This window comes from Astatotilapia calliptera, chromosome 6 (assembly GCF_964374335.1).
Source record: "Astatotilapia calliptera chromosome 6, fAstCal68.1, whole genome shotgun sequence".
Lineage (NCBI taxonomy): Eukaryota > Metazoa > Chordata > Actinopteri > Cichliformes > Cichlidae > Astatotilapia > Astatotilapia calliptera.
The window spans coordinates 40512787-40532105 of record NC_137427.1 but is presented as its reverse complement, the minus strand read 5'-3'; the positions used below and the strand labels follow the sequence as shown (position 1 = coordinate 40532105).

At 40.3% G+C, this 19319-nt stretch overlaps 1 long non-coding RNA gene and 1 pseudogene across 2 annotated transcripts; one reads left to right on the top strand and one right to left on the bottom strand.

Moving 5' to 3' along the window:
• Positions 1–429: 429 nt before the first annotated feature.
• Positions 430–1314, bottom strand: LOC113024547 (SAP30-binding protein pseudogene; annotated as a pseudogene). The gene has a single exon (XR_013909567.1). The product of XR_013909567.1 is annotated as an SAP30-binding protein pseudogene (transcript).
• A 12064-nt stretch (positions 1315–13378) lies between these two features.
• On the top strand, positions 13379–13957 carry LOC145429325 (uncharacterized). Its single transcript, XR_013909561.1, has 2 exons — positions 13379–13464; positions 13698–13957. It is a non-coding gene; the product is annotated as an uncharacterized LOC145429325 (long non-coding RNA).
• The last annotated feature ends 5362 nt before the right edge of the window (positions 13958–19319 follow it).

The following is a 19319-nucleotide window of genomic DNA, read 5'->3' as shown; positions in this document are numbered from 1 at the left end:
ATCAAGAATCTAATATGGGCAACAAGGCAAAGCAAACGTAGCCGATGCTTTACCTGATGGGTACAATGTTGCCGTTGAGGCGTTGCTGTGGATAGTGCTGGAGGGCAGGGCTGTGTTGATCTGAGACTGTAGACATTAAAAAGTCCATAGGAGAGATGGCTGATTAAACAAGTGTCATGAGATAATAACAAAATGCAAAGATTGGTGGCAGCGCTTGGAACCATAAGGCAACAAAAAACTGTGAGAAATAATTTAGGCTCTGCCTGTGAATCACTCTTTGCTTCTCTTCTTCCTTCCCTCCCATCATGGATGGGATGGAATAAACTATTGCAATAAACTATAATCTAATTATCCACACCTAACAACTCTTGCACTTAATCGAAAATAAAATGATGAGAGAAAAATGTTATAGCACTGCCTTTAGTAGCCTCACACAGTCACAGAGACGACAGCGGGCAGCGTGGCTGTGGTTGTGATGAGGGTGGGCTGGGCCAGGGTCACAGGGAGTGCAGAGTCCAACTTACTTTTCCTCTTCTGGGCATCTGTGGATGTAGTTGTGGTGTTGCTGGTGGTGGAGGCTGCTGTGCTGTTGAGGGGTTGGTGCCCTTCTTAGTCCCCGTGACAAACTCAATCTTGGTCCGTTCCTTCTTGGCTTTCTCCAGTTTGTCCATCTCCACCTTCTGAGCTTTGGCGAGAGCTTCATAGTAAGAGTCTTCCGACCAGGCATGAGGCTCGAACATATCTTTTGGGTAGTTGGTTCCCAGTTCATCTATGGCACAGAACTGAATGAGGTTCTCGTAAATACTTGGGTTTCTAAATTCCTTCTTTTGCTGGATATGGGCGTTTGTGTCAAAATCTCCATGGAGCTTCCTCTCATACAGCTTATGAATCTTCTCCTGTAGATGGCTGGAGCAGCGTCCGGGGTGTTCGGGGGGGATCTTGATCTCGTCAGGTGACATGTTTCTCACCTTTTCTGAAAACAGAGCAACTAGCTCCTTGGGGTCCTTTTTTTCTGCTTCTGAGATCTCAAAGTCATCTGCGTCTCTCCCCTCGTCAGATTCGTCCACTTCCGAGTTGTTTTCTCTGCTGTCTTCATCTGCAGACTCTTTTTCTTCTGGGTCCACAGTTTGGTTCAAGTCATCCTCATCATAGCGATATACAAGGCTTCCTACACGCCCCCCTGATTCTTCTTGTTCAGGGTCAGAGTCGGGCTCCGAATCATCTCCATAGACCGCTAAAGACGACAGCAGCGTACTCTTTTTACCGCTTGCCATTTCTGTGTAGTGTCGCATAAAACCTCCCTTTCTTTTTTTTTTTTTTAAAAATCACTTTATTTAAATATCAATATTCACAATTACAAATACACATAATACAAGCGCCATGTACAAATTATTCACATCTTATTTTACATATTACAATAATAAAAGCTCCCACGGCAAATCATTTCCTAATTTCATATCTCTTGTTTTTCTTCTTCTCAGCTCAGTGACAATGTTTTTACATACGGTGAAACTACTTATCATTTTTTGTTCTATAACACATTTAGCTCTTGTTTTCCATATGTGGACATTTATAATACACATCACCAACCAAAACAATCTTCTTTTATTTTCACTCATCTTTTCTTTAAACAAACCATATCTTACTGATTTTATATTATTTTCAATATTAAAACCTAGTTTTTCCATCCTCCTTCTTATTTCAACCGTCCTGTAACACGATATCAATAGATGATCAAGAGTTTCGTCTTCATCACAATTCTCCATAGGGCATTTCTTAGTGGTAACGAAGCAACTCCACAGAACCACAGCTCTTACTGGGAGACGTCCGACAGAGATAAGCCACACTGTATCTCTCATGTTCTCGGATATTACTTTGTCATATATGTTTTTAACTATTTTCTGATTTTCTTCTTTTTCCACAGCCTTATATTGTATCATACCTTCATTTTTTTTTTAGATTGATTTTATTATATATCTGTTTTGAATTTAATTGTAATAGATTTAAATCATCCAATTTCCACTGATCCACAAGATCCCCAAACACAAGTTTAAAGTATGGCACTCCCGTTCGGGCTCTCCCTTTCATTTTTTTCCACAAAGATTCCTTCCCTTGGATCCAGTGGGTGCTTCGCTCCAATGCGCTATATACATTTTTTAGAAAAGGAATCATCAAATTAACGCTAAGATCTGGCGCTCCTAATCCTCCATTTTCTTTTCCTTTATACATTAATTTCCTCTGTGTTACTTCGCGGTTTGTCCCCCAAATCAATTTGGTACACAATTTACTTAATTTAATAACAGTTTTGTGAGGAGGGGGAAAGACAGTAGCCAGAAACAACATCTTTGAGACTACATGTGTTTTCACGATATTCACACGCGCTTTATAATTTGTATTTTTATTGTCCCATTTAGCTACTTCGTTTTCTATTTCACTCTCTTTCTTTTTCCAATTCAAAAGACATGGATCATTTTTAGTAATCCAAATACCTAAAATCTTCATCTCCTTGTTAGTTTTTAAATCAATTACAGGTTCTTTTAAGTTTTGTCCAAACCAAACTCCTTCGGTCTTTTCCTGGTTTAGCTTAGCACCAGAAGCTTGTTCGTATTTTGTTAGCAAATCCTTAAGTATTGATAGCTCCTTTTGATCTTTAATAATTACAGAGACATCATCCGCATAAGCAAGGGCTGTCACCTTGTAGGTGTCATTTAGGATGTATCCAGTAAAACGGCTATCACTATTGATTGTTTTAAGTAACGGATTTATTGCCAGAACATATAAGGCTGCGCTTAAAGGACATCCTTGTTTCACTCCACATTCGACATGGAAGGGTTCGGTCAGTCTTCCGTTTACTTTAATCTGGACAAGGGATTTTTTATATAATACTTTAATCATGGAGATGAAGGTTTCAGGCATATTATATGCTTTCATTACTTCCCACAAATAAGAGTGGGAGATGTAATCAAAAGCTTTCCTTTGGTCGAGACTTAGAATAAAAAATTCTGTGTCTTTTCTACTGTAAATTATTTCACGCAGAGTACATAAATTATCCCACATCAGCCGACCTCTTATTGCACATGTTTGCTCTTTTTCTATAATTTTATCTAATACCTCTTCAAACCTATTCATAATTATTTTAGCAAATATTTTGTAATCAACATTCATTATTGTCAATTGTCTATAATTATTTATATTATCTCTTTCCCCTTTCTTATATAGCAAACACATTAATCCATTATAAAAGGAGTCACCCAAAGTTCCCTCATGCATGCCTTCATTAAAAACAGTGGCTAAAAATTTGGATATTTCATTCACAACTATTTTATAAAATTCGGACGGAAGCCCATCTAAACCAGGGGTTTTGTTTATGTTTAACTGACTGATCGCACATTCTACCTCCTCTTTAGTAATATTTCCTAAAAGTGAGGTATATTGGATGGAGTCCAGAGGCTCTATTTTACTTAACAAATATTTTACTGCACTTGTTTTTGTAGATAACGGAGAGAACATATGGGCACATAGCCTTCTGATAACTCGCCTTTTATCTAATTCTTTTACGAAGGAGTTTCCTCCCTCATCTCTTATAGAAGAAATGAACTCATTATTACGTTTCTTTTGGTTAGCACCAATCATATAATCTTTATTACCATTTATATCACCTCCCATTGATTTTTGTATGTTAAATAATATTTCATTATTTACTTTTTCAATACTAACTCTAAGTTCTTCAATCTGGTTCTCTTCATCCTCTTTTCTAAATATTTTATTCTTCAACAATATGTATTGATTTACTTGTTCGTTATACTTTATATTTTTTGCATAATTTATTTCTCTACATTTAAATTTAAAAAAATTTTCGCATCCGTTCTTTCAATATCTCCCACAATTGTATATCAGATGTTGTGAGTTTTTTAAGTTGCAAAACTTTCACAATTTCTACCTTTAATTCCGAAACTAGTGCCCCGTCACTTAGACAGCTCGTATTTAATTTCCAATAAGTGGAAGGGGGGTCAGTGCCACACAAAATCGTAGCTCTGACTACCTTATGATCAGAGAAATCAGTTACGAAATCATTATATCTTAAAGCTACAATCTCGGAAGATATATAAATCCTATCTATTCTAGTTTTAGAGGATGAGTCAAACCTTGTAAAATGAATTGTCTGAGGGTTTAAGATCCTATATAAATCCCTAAGAGATGCGTCATTACATATTTGTGTAAGTAATTTGCCTTCCCTGGACTCTTTGAAAATCGTACTAGCAATCCTATCATTCTCTTCCGTAACCATATTAAAATCCCCACATAGAACAGTATTAAACCCACATTCCAACAAATGTCTCATTTTCTTTAGTAATTGCATTTTCTTTGTTCTTTCTGGTGCGGTATACACATTAATTAACCGAAATTTTTGACCACCATAATGGCAATCAACAAGTAAAAGCCGTCCTGGTATTATATCTCTTTTCTTTATGATGTTCACATGAGTGTTTTTGAAGAAAAAGCCCACCCCATCTGCACTATCTTCCCCTATTGAGACTACTGAGTGGCTTGGACCCCATAATTTAATCAGTTCTTCAATATCTTCCTTAGTTTTCAATCTTAATTCTTGTAGGCATAATATGTCATAGTCCAGTTTTTGCAGAAAAAGCACTTTCTTCTTCCTTAGTCTTTCTGATTGTAACCCTCTAACATTCCATGTTATTATTTTAAGAATGCTCATATTTATGTAGTAGGAGGGTTATTCAGTAGAGGGAGGGAACATTGTAGATTCAACATTACCTTGCGGAGGGCTGGATCGATCGTCTTTTCTTTTATCTCTGCCATAAGACGTCATCGAGACACTTCTTTTCCTTCCTCCTGTCGTTGTTTCATTGACCAATTCCTCCATCGCAGGATGCTGTTTGTTAGAAAAAATCCCTATTTGTGGATCTACATCATCTTGTCCTGCAGGATCATCTGTAGGAGAAATCTCCACAGGAGTCGAAACGGGTGATTCTTCACTATCACTTGCACTTAGATAGCTTTCAGATGAATTTTCTTCCTCGCTTTCTCTTCGCTCGTCATCGCTCTCACATTCCACATCAGAGGTTTGTGAGAAGGATTGGTCTCCCGGTTCCTCTCCACCTCCAACTGCCATTTCTTCGGGTTGTCTTGAAAGCGTCAAATCCTCTTTTATGTTGTTATTGTGTGTCTGCGGCTCCGTTACTCCCGGAAGATTTGTTGTTTTACGACTGCCTGGTTCTTGTCCTGAGGCAGCATCTGAGACAGCCAATGGATTTATCAAGGACACATTTCCATGTGCGGGCCTTTCCTGTAGCGGGGCTGGATTTGAAGCCACTGACAGCGCTGAGATGGTTGGAAGGTTCGTGCGAGAAGCACCCGTGGAGGGCTGCTGGGAAGCTTTAGTTATATTAGCAAAGGATTTGGGACATTTAAAGAAGGTGTGTCCCTTCAGTCCGCATAGAGAACACTCGCTGTCATTTTGGCATTCTTTAGCTTTATGACCCAACTCCCCGCATTTCCAGCACTTAAAGGTAGGACAGTCTCTTACTTGGTGGTCTAAAGCTTGGCAGACGAAACATCTGTTTGCCTGTCCAGGATATATGACACGCCCATTAAAGGGGCCAAAAGAGATGGAGTTAGGGATGGAAACAATATGACCTGCTCCATCTCTCCGCATTCGTACTTTGAATTTTCTTACTCCGTACCATAAGCCGAATTTGTCAACCGGCTTCACAGGAGGTTGCAAGACTTCACAGTACCTTTGTAGATAGAGCTCAATGTCTTGGTCTGGAACTCTCCCTGTCCAAAATTTCACCACAATTGTTGTGACTTCTAGCTGGACTGGAGATTCTACAGACCATTCCTTCCACTTCGGGTGATTTAAGTTGGTATGATGAATTTCCAAGAACCGTCGTAAGGGGGCTTCTTGAAGGAAGCACAGCTCAAACTCTCTTCTATTGGGTAACGAAATGAAAGAATAGATGTCCTGGGGGTTTACCCAAGAAGATTGGAAAAGGAGTTCCTCCGCCACATAATCGCGGGAGGGTGGGTCGTTACTTCCGCCATATTTCAACCTTACCCATAGGTTGCCAAATTTAGAGGCATAGGGCAAAGGCACATAAGGGGGCATGTTCAAGAACACAAGGGCTACAAGCAGAAGGGAAGGGATAAACTCAGGCGACAAAACCTCCCTTTCCTCTTCCACTCATTTTGGCTGTTCAGAAACAAATGTGAAACGGTGCTTGACGGACTCCTGAATTTACATCTGATTTGAGGACGTAAAAGAAAACAGGAGTGCTTGAAACTACGGCCATCTACTGGCCTTTGGCGGAAACGAGGAAAAAAATTATTATTATTTTTTTTTTAATGTGTGTGTGCGTGCGGAGTCTTGTCTGTGCCCCTCAACAATAATATTTAACTATTAATCACAGTTTTGCTAAATAAAAGGATCTGGCTTGCATCAGTCACATGATCACATTTAACCAATGATCGGAAACCACGTTCGCGCCGCCAGCGTTCCTCACCGCAGCCTAATCCACGGACTTCTCAAGAGCCGGCTTCAAACAAACAGAGGTGACTGATCTCGAAACGGTTTAATGTATTTAAAAATGGCTACAGCATGCTTGCTAGGTAACGACTACACGTGGCTACTGCAGCATTAGCCATTTAATCCAACGATGATGGATTAAATCTATTACAAACGTTAAAGGACCTGTGTGCTGCAAAATACCCTCACATGGTGCGTAAAGCAGTTTTTGCGCTAAGAGTTCTGCTAGCTCTTTACAAACTGATGATGCTAACGTTAATTGCTAACGTTAACCGGAGCGCCAAGACTGAAAATAATTTGAATTGCGTTAGTTATGTGTTTATGTCACTGAGTTCTGCAAAAATCTCTTTCCTCTTTAGCTTGAAAATGAGTGATTCAGAGGATCCTGAGCTGGAGGAAGAGCTTCAGGCTGCTTACGAACTCCTTCAAGATATGCAGGTAACATTTTTAGTGGAAACAGTTGTTAAAGAGGGAACACGCTTGTCTAATATTTTGTACGGAGTAAACGTTATGTTATTTGAATTTTTTTTAAAGTTTATGTCAAATTAAGTTGGTTAACTTAAGATGTTTGATAATCTTTGCTTTAATCATAGACTGTATTTTAGGTGTTCCCTTTTTTCCTTGTTAATTGCGTAGAATGATGCACAGAGTGAACTTTAGCCAAGACCAGTGCGCTGGAAAAAACGTGACAGACAGGGAGATTTTATTCCTCAAAGACCATCAACCAGTCGATGTACTAGTTGCATGCCATGTGGTCAGTGTTCACACAACCATTGATTTTATCTCACAACTTGCTTTCACCAAAGAATTTCAGTAAGTAAATATTCTTCAATTCCCCCCCCCCCCCTGCTCTCTGGACTTCTCCTCCCCTTTTGCGAGTGACGACGCTTCATCTCTTTGCTCCTTAAATGCTTTGCTTCTTTTATTGATTTTTATGCTGATTTTTTCCCTTTTTTCCGTATGAGCTTACCTGCGATAGCTTCTGGACACTTATGGATCATTAGGACTAAAGTGTTCTTAACAGAAACAGCAACATTTTTATAGTTACCTTATCCTCAGCGCTCCGTGTGTCTGTGGCCTAGACACAGCTGAAGCCTGATTACAGCATCTGGGCACCGCAATAGCCTGGAAAGGTGCTAACCGCTAGGCTAACTAGCAACAAGATGCCTTCCCTCTCCACAGATGACTACCACAGCCTCCTGCAGAAGATTGCAGTACTGGAGACAAAAATTCATCGCTTAGAAGTAAACGTGGAGGTAAATGGACTATGTGGAAATGAAACAACCTTGCCTTTGATTCAAAACAATGGCGATGAGCAAGCTAGTACACTGCTAAGGAGCACAGATAACATGACCAAGAAAGTAGACTCTGTGCATTATTATAAATCCTCAAGTGATAATCCCCCCTTGGACTGTCTTGGTGTAAAACCAAGACATAAATCATGTCTCCTGGAAGGGGGAGGACGTATCACGGGCAGAGCACAGCGAGCTGAAATCTCTGAAACCGACTGGCCTTCACTTCCTACGAGACAGAGAAGCTCTTCTACCCCTGTATACGAGAGGAAACAGGACTGGACAACCGCGAATAGGAAGGTTAACAACAAACCTCCAAAACAACTGAATGTGAAACTGCAGAACAGATTTGCTCCACTATCAAAGGACCCTGGATCTATATCGGACAACCATCCATCTAAAAGCAGCGAAGTAAGGTCTGAAAATGAAAGTGAAAGGCCACAGGGAAAGCTAAAGGCTAGGCCTGAAACTCTGATTGTGGGTGACTCTGCCGTAAAGGATGTTAAATGTAATGGACACTATTGCTCCCATTAAGGTGAAGGTTATCTCTGGAAGGAAAAAGTCTCCATGGAGAAACTCCACACTGGTGAAAAATGAAAAAAGAGAGTGTAGGAAAGCTGAGCGCAGATGGAGAAAAACAAACCTCCAGGTTCATTATGACATCTATAAAGAGAAACTTCACAATTATAATTTACAACTGAGGAGTGCAAGGAGGTCCTACTTCTCTGACATCATCACTAAAAACAGCCATAATGCTCGGGTCTTATTTTCTACAGTTGACAGGCTAACAAACCCTCCTGTGTCAGTGGCAGCTGAACTTCATTCGACCATGGCCTGCAATGACTTTGCCAAATTCTTCACAGAAAAAATCCAAAAAATTAGACAAGCAATTGGTACATCAACAGCAGATCCAGGATATGTACTGTGTCCACCAAAAAACTGTTTAAACACCATGAAACAGTTTCACCCGATTAACAGCAAAGACCTGGAGGACATCTTAGGTCAACTGAACTCCTCCTCCTGCTGTTTAGATGTCCTGCCAACAAGTTTTTTCAAAAAGGTCTCAAAGACTTTAGAGTCAGACCTGTTACAGATCGTCAACTTTTCTTTATTATCAGGTGTGTTTCCAGAATCACTAAAAACTGCTGTAATAAAACCTATACTAAAAAAGGACAATCTTGACAAGACACAAATGAACAACTACAGGCCGATCTCAAATCTCCCATTTTTAAGTAAGATCATTGAAAAAGCAGTTTCTCAACAGCTCAGTTACTTCTTAAAACAGAATAACTGCTACAATGCCTTCCAGTCAGGTTTTAGACAGAACCACAGCACTGAAACCGCTCTGACCAAAGTGTTTAATGACATATGTCTGAATACAGACAGTGGAAAAATGTCAGTCTTAGTTTTACTGGATCTCAGTGCAGCATTTGACACAGTTGACCACAACATATTACTCAAACGACTGGAGAACTGGACAGGTCTTTCAGGAACTGTACTAAACTGGTTCAAGACATACTTAGAAAACAGGAAATACTTTGTATCAATAGGTAACTTCACATCTGAGCAGACAAGTATCACATGTGGAGTTCCCCAAGGTTCCATCTTGGGACCCCTTCTGTTTAACATTTACATGCTCCCACTGGCACAGATTATAAAGAACAACAAAATAAACTATCATAGCTATGCAGATGACACACAAATATATATCGCAATGTCACCAGGAGACCAAGGCCCTGTACAGGCTCTTGGTAAATGCATTGAGGAAATTAATGACTGGTTGTGCCACAATTTTCTCCAGCTAAACAAAAACAAAACTGAGGTAATAGTCTTTGGCGCCAAAGAAAAACGATTACAGGTCACCAGAGAACTTCAATCTATACATCTAAAAACCACAAACCAGGCGAGAAATTTGGGTGTAGTGATGGATGCAGACCTAAACTTAGAAAAACACATTAAGACAATAACAAAGTCAGCTTACTATCACCTCAAGAATATTTCAAGGATAAAAGATCTGATGTCTCAACAGGACCTGGAAAAACTAGTCCATGCATTCATCTTTAGTAGGCTTGATTACTGTAACAGCATCTTTACAGGTCTACCTAAAAAAATCAGTCAGACAACTACAGCTCATTCAGAACTCTGCCGCTCGAGTCCTCACTAAGACCAAAAAAGTGGACCACATCGGTCCAGCTCTGAGGTCTTTACACTGGCTGCCTGTCCGTCAGAGGATAGACTTTAAAGTTCTGATGCTGGTCTATAAAGCTCTGAATAGTTTAGGACCAAAATACATCAGTGACCTCCTGACCCAGTATGAACCTTCCAGATCCCTCAGGTCATCTGGATCCGGTCTTTTATCAGTTCCCAGAGTCAGAACCAGACACGGAGAAGCTGCATTCAGCTTTTATGCTCCTCATATCTGGAACAAACTCCCAGAAAGCCTCAGATCAGCTGAAGCACTCAGTTTATTTAAATCCAGGTTGAAGACTCACCTATTCTCAGCTGCATTTGAATAAAGCACCAAATCCACACTTTTAAGCTTAAATTTCAAAACTTACATTAACTACTGATTTTATCTACTGTTCTGATTTTATCTTAAATTTCAAAACTTACTGATTTTATATACTGTTTTGTTTGTTTGTTTGTTTGTTAAGTGGGTTTAGAGCTCTGGGTAGCTCCCCAGCTGGGTCTAGACTGGGTCTAGAGAGTATTTTAAATTCAGGGAATTTAAAATAGAAAGTAGCTCGTCCACAGAAGGACTGGTAGCTCCCCTTACGATAAGGGTTTAGAGCTCTGGGTAGCTCCCCAGCTGGGTCTAGACTGGGTCTAGAGAGTATTTTAAATTCAGGGAATTTAAAATAGAAAGTAGCTCATCCACAGAAGGACTGGTAGCTCCCCTTACGATAAGGGTTCAGATCGCGCGAACAGGTGTGAATGTGAATGTGTGTGTTTAGTTAGTTTGTTTGTTTGCTTGTTTTAATCAATCTTAAATCATGCTTTTTATTTCTTTTTGTTTCTAATGTCTCTGTAAAGCACTTTGAATCACCTTGTTGTTGAATTGTGCTATACAAATAAATTTGCCTTGCCTTGCCTTGGACACGGGGGGGGGGGGCAGTGTCCAGAGAGCAGCATCAATGTCCACGTGAAGAACCTAGTTATGTTGCCAGTGTCAACCCAACAAAAGGTACTTTACCTTCTTGTATATATTGTGATTTCTGTTTACTTTTATATTTGTTGTTATAGTTGAGTTATGCAGGGCTTTTGTGCAGTCCTAAGAAACATACTGCCTAGAGTGTTTTTCACTTTGTTGAATAGTTTCTTCCTTTCTTTATTTTTTTTCTGTTAGTGTGTGGAACTGAGGTGCTTCGTCAGGAGCTCCTTCAGTTGTTGGAGGCTGGAGAAGAGGACGCAGCCATGACTTGTGAGACGTCGTCTGAGTCAGCTGCTACTCACTGGGCGATCAGAAATATGGTGTCCTCGCAAAAGTGGAAAGAGGCCAGGCCTTGTCTTATAGACAATATGTTAGCTACTCTGGATCCACAGTCACACCGTGTGTGTCAGTGGATCCAGTCTTCATCTTGGACTGCAGCAAAGGAGTCGTCCAAAAAGTCCACTGGGAAGTTGGATGAGGAGGGCATGGAAATAGCTGTTTGTCGCCACGGAGTTCTCTTAGCTGCATTGAACATGTTTCGAGGGGAGATCTTTGCTTACCCCCTTTTTCTCCAGAGGAAGTTGGCAGCTAACGTCCCAGGACATATTACGTTCCTTTGCTCTGATGTGGCCTGTAAATATTTCCCCTATTTAACCAAGGTGGCTCAGCAGTGCCCTGAGCTGAGGAACCTCTTGTCAATGCGTCCTTTTCTCTCCGTCATGCATGCAAAGGCTCACACTTGGAAATGCGAGGTATACTGCAGCTTGTAGTTTTGGATTAGTTTGAGACATTTTGTTATAAGGTTGAATGAATTCAGCAGTCATGTATTGTGACCTCCTTTCTATAGATCAAATGGGGAGGTGCGTTTCAGGATGGGGCCGGTTCAACAGTTGGAGAAGAGGTGGAACAAGTAAACGGTTTCCTGTCTCGGGCGGCCATCACAACGAAGTACATGTCTAAAGCAGGTATGTGTCCGTGTCTGAGATTCCACTCAGTCTCCTGCTCATTAATTCTAATTTGTATACTAACTGAAATGCAGGGCGAACAAACATGCTGACCCTCCTGGCTTTGGGCTGGAACAAAAGGAAAGTGGAACAACTGGGCCGCACTTTGAGCCAGAGATATCTAAAGGTCATTTTTTTCAACACCCATTTTAATGTGTGTGGTAATGGGGGGGAAAACACCAGTACTCTTTTAATGTCAATATGAATGACATTTATGAATGCATTCTTAGATCATAAGGATCCTTAGAGAACAAGTGGAGAGCCTGAATGCGAGCAGAAATGAGCTGGGTGTGGATGACGATACACTGCAGCAATGGGTGGCTGATGTGCAGAAATGGGCTGAAGGTGAGTCTCAATATAATGCACTCATGTATAACAATAGGACCCACCATGGCCTCATTAAAGAACTTAAGGTAGAATTAAGATCTTTCTGACAGTGTCAACAAACAATGAAAAATAAGCCTTGTAAAAGCAGAATTTATGGCAGAGTTGTTGTGTTTCATCAAATTGGATAGAACCTGGGTTGAAATGATGTCGTACTAGTTGGTTTTATAAACCTGAACACCAACATACTTGTTATCTCATGATTATCATGATAATGCAGCACATGAAGGCTCCAGATGTCTTATAATGAATGTCATCAAGTCAGTGATTACAGAGTCCACTGTAGTTTGGTGACTGTTACTCATCCTGTGTTCTGATTAATATTCCTGTCACTTAGAAAGTGATCAAACTGATGGCAGCCTTGGAGCGTTGCAGGCACGAATAGATGAGCTTGTCGTCATCATCAGAGTGCGAACACAAAGTCTTTACAGACAAAATGGTACGTCCCAGTTTCTTTGAAATGGACCGTTTGATGCTGAGTTTGTACAGCTTGTACAGCTACTGTGTAAACAGAATAAAATCAGATCCAGGTTTGTTTGAGCTGGATGTGATTTGTTCTAGCAAACAAATTGATGAGTGTAGATTAAAATGTAACTATATACATTATGTGAAGGTGTGAATTTTTTATGATTATTTACAGATAGCAACAAGAGGCGACACAGAATTCGCAAGGTCATCTTAGTTGAGAAGAAACGCTTGGCGGCTGCTGTTGACGACTACAACAAGCTCGCTGAACCAACAAAGCAAATCGTATCCAGTGATGCCCTCATGCAGACCGACGTTTGGCCCTGGCAGAGCACAAGTAAGCTCTTGATTTCTAAATATCCTTTTTAAACAAACTCCCAGTATCTGAGCAGTAGTTGAATGTTTTGTTCTTGAATCATAATATGCTACTATGTTTTCCCATCTGATGTTGTTAAACTGTAGCTGCTGCTGACCTCCGGACAAAGAGAAAGGTCTTTGAGAAGGTGATGGCTGTGAGGCGCCTGAGAGAGGAGGAGATGATCCTTTGCAGGGAGATGCGGCATCGCTGGACAGTGTTGCGAATGCGATCTGTGGTGTTGGGGACAATCTCCTCAGACTGTAAGCACTTTATTTATTTATTAATTTTTTGATGAATCGATTGAAAATAAGAGCAGATGCTAAAGTCTTACTGGATCTTTTACCTATATCTAGATTGCTAGCTGACACTGCCTTCTCCCTTTTAAAAAAATGTTTAATTACAGCATCCTAATTCCTTGTGTTTATGAGGTGAGGTTTTTTGTTGTTTTTCTTTTTTACTTTTCTCATATTTATTTGTTTTGTTCTTTTTACAGCCTCCTTTGTTGGCATGTCGGAGGATGCACAGAAGGGACTCTGTAGCCTGGTTTTAAAAAAACAAAGTGAACTGAAAGCTGAAATGCTCAAAGTAAAGGACGTGTACAAGAGAATCCTCAGCCACCAACCACTCCTGGAAATGGACTCGGAGGAGGAGGACATTCCAGACGATGCCACTGAGAGTGATTTGAGCACTTCTGATGAAGACTGATTGTGTCATCATTGATGTTATGTTTGGTAAAATAAAAAGTTAATCACATCTCTGTTTAATGTGATTTTTCAACAGACATTTTACATTTTGAGAAGAAAAATGGAATTTCCTTGGTGCAGTTGTTTACCCTGAATCATTATTTCCCATCTAATTTAATGATACTTTATTGTTGTTGTTGCCTCACTCAGGGTGCACAAATTATCCCATATCTGGCGTCCCTTTACGACACATGTCTGTTCCTTCACAATAATTTTATCGAATACATCTTCCAACCTATTTATTATAATTTTAGCTAATTTTATAATCAACATTCATTATTGTTTTTTGGCTATAATTATTTATATTACTTGTATCACTTTTTTTCTTTCTTTTTTTTTTTTTTTTTTTTTTTTTTTTTAGTGAACACGTAATGCCACAATAGAGTCACATAATTCTCCTTTTCCCAGTTCCTCGATTGGGGGGGCATTAATCAGTTCTTCCATAGCAGGGTGACCCTTCATGGCCTAGTATAGTTTTCCCAGTTGGTTTTAACTCCGAAAATTCTTCGCTTTCACTCGCGCTTTCATAGCTTTCTGACGCGACGTCCTCATCACTTTCGTCGTCCTTTTCTTCTTTGTTGCCATTATTCTCACTGTCAACCTCTGATGTTGTTGAGTTTGAGTCATATTTATCACGTGTATCTGATTTTTCTTCTTCACAACCTCCACTACCTTCTTGTTGGATCCAGATGCTCCTCCTCAGATATAACCTGTTCAGCAGTACAATCAAAGTAGGAGGCACTTGAGACTCAGGGTGTGAAAGGTTTCCTGACTGTTCTGGAGACAATTGTTCTTCTGCTAGGGCTTGAGTTGCAATCAGCCAGCCCATATCCGAGTGTTCTAGAGTTCCTATTGTCTGCTGTAAATCAGTCGTCCCAAGAGCAGAAGAAGGTTGCTCTGGATTCTTAGCTATATTGGTCGATCTTGGACATTTAAAAAAAAAAAATTTGTCCTTTTTGGCCACACAGAGAGCATTCACTTTCATTTTTGCATGCTTTGGCTTTGTGTCCCATGTTTACGCATTTCCACCACTTAATCATGGGACATTCTTTTACTTGGTGATCCAAACCCTGCCAAATGAAGCATCTAGCCGCTTGCCCGTACAATGGTCGATAACTCAACCATTGTACGGGCCCAGGGAGATGGAGTTTGGGATTTGGATGAGCTGTCCATCCTCATCCCTCTGCAGACAAACTTTAAACTTCAGTACCCCATACCACAGGCTGAATTTATCCACCAGTTTAATAGGTGGATGTAACACATCACAATATCTTTTCAGATATAATTCAATGTGTTGATCAGGTATTCTTCCTGTTCAAAAAATTTACCATGAGTGTTGTCACTTCAATTTGAAGAGATAGTTCTACAGTCCACTCTTTCCATTTTTGGTGGCCAGAGTGTGAAAGGAAAATCTCCATGAAATGTCGAAGCGGGGCTTCCTGGAAGAAGCACAGTTCGAAGTCTCTTCTGTTTGACAGGGAGATGAAAGAGTAAATGTCGCGAGTTTTCACACGAGGAATGAAATAGCAACTCCTCCGCAACATACTCCCTTGTAGGAGGTTCTCCTTCTTCAAGATATTTCAGTCTTACCCATAAATTGCCAAACTTAGAGGCATAAGGTGCAGCTGTTCAATGATGATCTCTGACACTGGAGCAATATAAGCAGAGGGGCAAGGATTAACTCAAGAGTTGCCTCCCTTGCTTCTTCCACTCTTCTTTGCTGTTTTTGTTAACTGCTTATTCAGTTTTGGGTCATTAGGCTGGATTCTGCCCCAGATGTCATAAGGAGAGAGGCTTAGTGCACCTGGACAGGTCGTCTCACTTTCACACTACTAACAGACAGAAAACCATGCCAGATGACAGGTTGTTTACCTGGCCGGATGGAGCCAGAAACCGATTATCCTCATCTGGTCAGGATATCAAGCGGTGCAAACAGCTGATGCAATCAGCACAAACATCACCAGCAAGAAAAGCTGATTTCTGAAGCACAATCTCATCAGCAGTATGTATAGAGTGAAAGTGGAGAGTATATAATTGGTTTCTTAACATAAGCTCTTTTAGTTGAATGTTTGTGCATTATGATTACAATCAGCTCCTAATCTTTTAATGTTAAGGCCAAAATTCTAAGGCACACATGTACAATATTCATGCTCTCTAATCAGCCCCTTGATATGCCACACCTGTGAGGTTGGATGGATTATCTTGATAAAGGAAAAGTGCTCACTAACACAGATTAAGACAGATTTGAGAACAATATTTCAGAGTCATGGGTCCTTTGTGTATGTAGAAAATTTTTCAGATGTTTGAGTTCAGCTCATGAAAAATGGGATCAAAAACAAAAGTGTTGTGTTTATATTTTTGTTCAGTGTAGAATTTATAATGTCTGAAGATTATTAGGAATCACGAGGATGTTTAATCAGAGAGAAGTGTGCGGCTCTTAAAAGAGCCTTTGTTTGTTTTCAGCTTGAAGCAGAGTCACCAGCTCTTACTTTGCCTTCACAGGCTTCTTGGGCAGCAGCACCCTAACCCTCTGACCTGGATGTTGGGCAGCACACCACCCTGGGCGATGGTGACTCCGCCAAGGAACTTGTTGAGCTCTTTGGCGGAGTCACCATCCGCCAAGCTCACTTGGCACGGAATGAGCGAGTCTTGGTCTTAGCCGGTTTTGCTTTTTTTCTTCTTCTTCTGTTTTTTTTTTGTTGTTGTTGTTTTTTTTTAAACAACTTAATAAAGAATACAAAATACAATTACATACAAGACATTTTGCTCGTCAAAGGAAGGGACACAGTTAAAAGTTAGAGAAAGATACAGAAACAGAAACTCACAAGCCACTTATTAAACTTACGATTTTTACACATCCCAACGTAAAACTCTGCCAAGGTTAAGGTCTAAAGTTCTTCTTATTCTCAAATCTGTAATAATGTTTACTCACAACATCACTACTTATGATTTTCTGTTCAATTACAGCTTTGGCTCTTGTTTTCCAAATGTGAGTATTTATTACACACATTATTAACCAAAATAATCTCCTTTTTGTCTTCACCCATTTTTTTCTTTAAATAGACCATATTTAATTGCTTTAACATTAATATTAACATCATATCCAATTTCCATCGTCCTCAGTCTTATCTCAACTGTCCTATAACAGTCCAACAAGAGGTGTTCAAGCGTCTTATCTTCATCACAGTTTTTCGTAGGGTATTTTTTGGTAGTAACAAAACAACTCCATTGGACTACGCGCTTTAAGGAAGGTGCCTGAGTGAAATGAACCACACTACATCCCTCATGCCTGCAGATATCATTTTATCTTGAGTATTTTTCACGATCAATAAATTTTCTCCTATATCTGCATACTTGTATTGGATTCTACCTTCATTTTTCTTTTCGTTAATTGTATTATAAATATTTCACGTGTTAGTCTGTAAAACATCTAAGTTGTAATGTTCCCACATAGTAAACATACCTTGTGTGCCACAGACTACAAGCCCATCATCATCAATGGAGCTCCAGTGGAGAGGGTGCAGTCCTTCAAGTATCTTGGTGTCCACATCTCCTCAGACCTGACATGGGCTGCCCACATTCAGGTCCAGACCAAAAAGGCTAGGCAGCACCTGTATCACCTACGACAACTGAGGAAGTTCAGGGTCTCTCCAAAGATCCTCAGGATTTTCTATACAGGCGCTGTGGAGAGCATCCTCACACAGAACATGACATCGTGGTTTGGGAACAGCTGTGTGAAGGACCAAAAAGCTCTCCAGAGAGTGATCCGTACAGCAGAACGCTGCTGCAGGATTGCTCTCCCCCCGCTTCAGGACACCTACACCAGGAGATGCCGGACTAGAGCAGCGCAGATACTGAAGGACCCGTCCCATCCTGGCAACAAACTGTTCCAACTTCTGCAATCTGGTAGACGGTTCCGCATCTTCCGGGCAAGGACAGAGAGACTCAAGAGGAGCTTCTATCCCCAAGCCATCCGTGCCCTAAACACACACACCCGCCCTCTCACATCATCTATAATTGACTGAGACAGGACTCTCTTCCAGACACTAAACCAAGGCACAATGTACATTTCAATTCCTTTAATTTTAAATATGTTTATATTGTCTATCCTGTAAAATAGTCAGATGTCTATTCATATTAATGTACAGAATTCCCCTGCTTGCTGCTACTACTGCACATTCACCCAGTGTATATACTATATGTATGTATATATATATATATAATGTTCTTCCTCTACACACACCCCCCCCCCCCCCCCCCAATTTTTGCACATGTCGAGGAGCGTGTCAGGCTACATTTCACTGTGTGTTATACTTGTATAACTATGCATGTGACAAATAAAGAACCTTGAACCTTGAACCTTGAGACTGCTCCCAAACACGAGGGGACAAGTAATACCTCTAAAACACTTAAGTTGGCTTTATTAAACGTTAGATCTTTAGCTGGGAAAACATTTTTAATTAATGATTTAATCACTGAGCACAGCCTTGATTTTATGTTTTTAACTGAAACTTGGTTGGACCAAGGTAACAGTGGAGCTGTTCTCATCGAGACGACCCCTCCTAACTACAGTTTTATCAGTGAGGCCAGGGTGAGCAGGAGAGGAGGAGGGGTTGCTGTCCTATTTAATGAATCATTCCCATATAAGCAGCTATCTCCTGGAAGTTTTCAGTCTTTTGAATATGTGGCTTTACAGCTGAAGGCCCCATCCAAAGTTGTGTTTCTTAATGCACAGACTTTTTTAATGACCTCAGTGAACTGCTGTCTATGATCTGTGTTGATTTTGACTGTGTAATTATTGTTGGGGATTTTAACATTCATGTGGACAACCCTCAGGACAAAGGGACTAAAGACCTGAGTAACACTCTGGGCAACTTTGGGCTGACTCAGCATGTAACAGAGGCCACACATAATAGAGGACACACTCTTGACCTACTGATCTCCAAGGGCCCGAGCATTTCAAAGGTTACTGTGTCTGATGTGGGCCTGTCTGATCATTACTGTGTTTTCTTTGAAAGTAAAATCTCAGCCCACATAAATATATCAACAACAGTGATCACAAAACGGTGTATAACTGAACACAGTAGTGCGATTTTTAACCAGGTCTTCCCATTAACACCTGACCTGTCCAGAGGGTCAGTCAATGAGCTCGTCAATAGCTTTAATGCTAACATGTTAAATGTAATGGACACTATTGCTCCCATTAAGGTGAAGGTTATCTCTGGAAGGAAAAAGTCTCCATGGAGAAACTCCACACTAGTGAAAAATGAAAAAAGAGAGTGTAGGAAAGCTGAGCGCAGATGGAGAAAAACAAACCTCCTCATTATGACATCTATAAAGAGAAACTTCACAATTATAATTTACAACTGAGG